Raw genomic sequence first — 2,500 nt, forward strand, 5'->3', positions numbered from 1 at the left:
GCGACTGTCCCTCCGTTATGCTGTCCCCTACTCTTGTTACTGTCCTGTACCACTTCTCTGAATATTCATTTTCGTATTTCGCCAAACCCTGTGGTGGGGGAAAAGAATACTGCTACCAAGTGTTCCCACTTGAGTCGTAAAAAGCGAGGAAAACGAGACGGGGATGGGACTAGGCATCCCTCTATCTGTAGCCCCAAAGGGTACATTCCTAAAAAAAGCAAAGGCATAAAAAGGTCTGGTAAGCTTTGGGTCTTTTAATGTACGTGGATGTGGTACAGATAAGAGTGAAAGGGAAGAGATAGTATGTTTGTGAGAATAAAGATGGATGTGTAGTCATTGAGCGAAACTAAGTTGAAAGGGATGGGTGACTTTGAATTTGGGAGTGTAGTTGGGAGGGTGTCAGGAGTAAAGAGAGGAGAGAGAGAAGGGCTGGCTATACTAGTAAGTGAAGAAATAGGTAAACGTGTGATGGAGTGGAAGGAGGTTTCTTCAAGAGTAATGTGGATGAATGTGAAACTGGAAAGGGAGATGTGGGTTTTTTGTAAGTGCATATAGGCCTGGTAGTGAGAAGAGTGTAGGGGAAAGGAAGACTTTTTGGATGGATATGAGTGCATAAAGAGTTAGGGAGAAATGTCAATGTAGTGGTATTGGGAGACCTTGATACTAGGGTAGGAAATGAACCAATAGACGGAGTGGTTGGGAAGTGTGGAGTTCTAGGAAAAAATCGTAATGGAGAGTTGGTGGAGATGTCTAGAAAGAGAGTTGATGATAGCAAATACAGTGTTTAAGAAGTCAAGCATAAGTACACATGGGAGAGGGTGGTGGATGGAAGGGTGGTAGATAAGGCATTAATGGAGTATATAGTGATACCCAGGAGACTAGTAGGAAGAGTTAAAGATGTACATGTTCTAAGAGGAGAGAGAATGGGGGAATATCAGATAATTTTTTGGTGGAAGGTAAATTGAAAGTGGAGGATGGATGGAAGTAGAAAGGTGCTTAAAGTAAAAGGAAAGGTAGTGAGTAGTGGGATGAGGAAGAAAAGAAGGTTGTAGAAGAGAAGAAACAAGCATTCACAGATTGGCTACAAAATAGGATGAGAAAATCATATGGGAGGTACAAAGAAAAGAGAAGTAAAGCAAAATATAAAGGAGGCAAAGAGGAGAGCAGATATGAAATGGGATAAAAGTATGACAGAAATTTTTGAAAGTAATGAAAAGACGTTTTGGAAAGAATGTTTCCTCTTTTTCTTCCTTTTCCTCAGGAATACATCCTTATTTTCATACTCTAGACTTCTTTTCTCCAGAATTTTCTTTTGTCTTTTCAGCAAACCCCTAGCTATATCCTCAAGAATCGTCTCATCTATATTGAGAGATCTTTCCTCTTGTTTGATAAGGATTCTGGACTTGTCCAACTCTTTTTTTCTATGTATAGATATTGGAAGTCTTAGGGACATGTACACCCTGATTCAATTAGCAGAATTTTGGACAATTTTGCAAAATATATAAAAAATAGATGAAAGGATGAAATAGAATTAATTAGACATATATATATATATATATATATATATGTATATATACATATGTACACACACACACATATATACAGTATATATATATATATATATATGTAATATATATAATTATATATATGAATATATTTATATATATATATTCATATATATATATTTATATATATATACATATATATATATACATACATATATATATATCCATACATATATATATCTTTATTCAACCACAAACAACTTTTAATTCCATGCCATCGCAATCGAGACTGAAGAATCGCTCGATGGAGACATTTTGTTGGAAATTGAAACGTGGACGAGCCGAGGATTCGAACCCAGCTAACCCGTAACAAAGTTACAGTGACTTAAACCAATGCGCTATCAAGAGAGATATAAGTTGAGTACGATTTTCTTATATTTGTATGCTCGAATTACATACATCTACACGAAATATCGCGTTCAACCCACCTCCGCTATGATATTGCATTTAGCTAGTATGTCCACGTGGGATAGATTATACATCTACACTGAATGGTTCCCAGCGATCTCTATCGAGCGTTTCTTCAGTCTCGATTGCGATGGCATGGAATTAAAAGTTGTTAGTGGTTGAATAAACATCTATTGATCGCTGGGAACCATTCAGTGTAGATGTATACATATATATATATATCCATACATACATATACTAAAGTCTTTTCTCCATTACAAGGGAGGTAGCCAAAAAACAAAGGCATAGAAACCACTCCCACCCATTCCATCCCCAATATACTCCACTCCCCTCTACCCTCTTCCCTCCCTCTTATCTTGGCACCTCCTGGATGACGGGTCATCGCTGCATCTTATCCACTGCCCTGGGTCAGAAGCAGTGTCGCAAGACACAGCACATCCACAGCAAGGCCGCTTCATTAAATCGGCGACCCCTCCATCCCTTCATGCAGAAAAGGAGAATACGGGGAGAAATCCCTTCGGGCTGCG

The sequence above is a fragment of the Oratosquilla oratoria genome, chromosome 35, assembly GCF_046742065.1.
Source record: "Oratosquilla oratoria isolate Oo_2021 chromosome 35, ASM4674206v1, whole genome shotgun sequence".
Classification (NCBI taxonomy): domain Eukaryota; kingdom Metazoa; phylum Arthropoda; class Malacostraca; order Stomatopoda; family Squillidae; genus Oratosquilla; species Oratosquilla oratoria.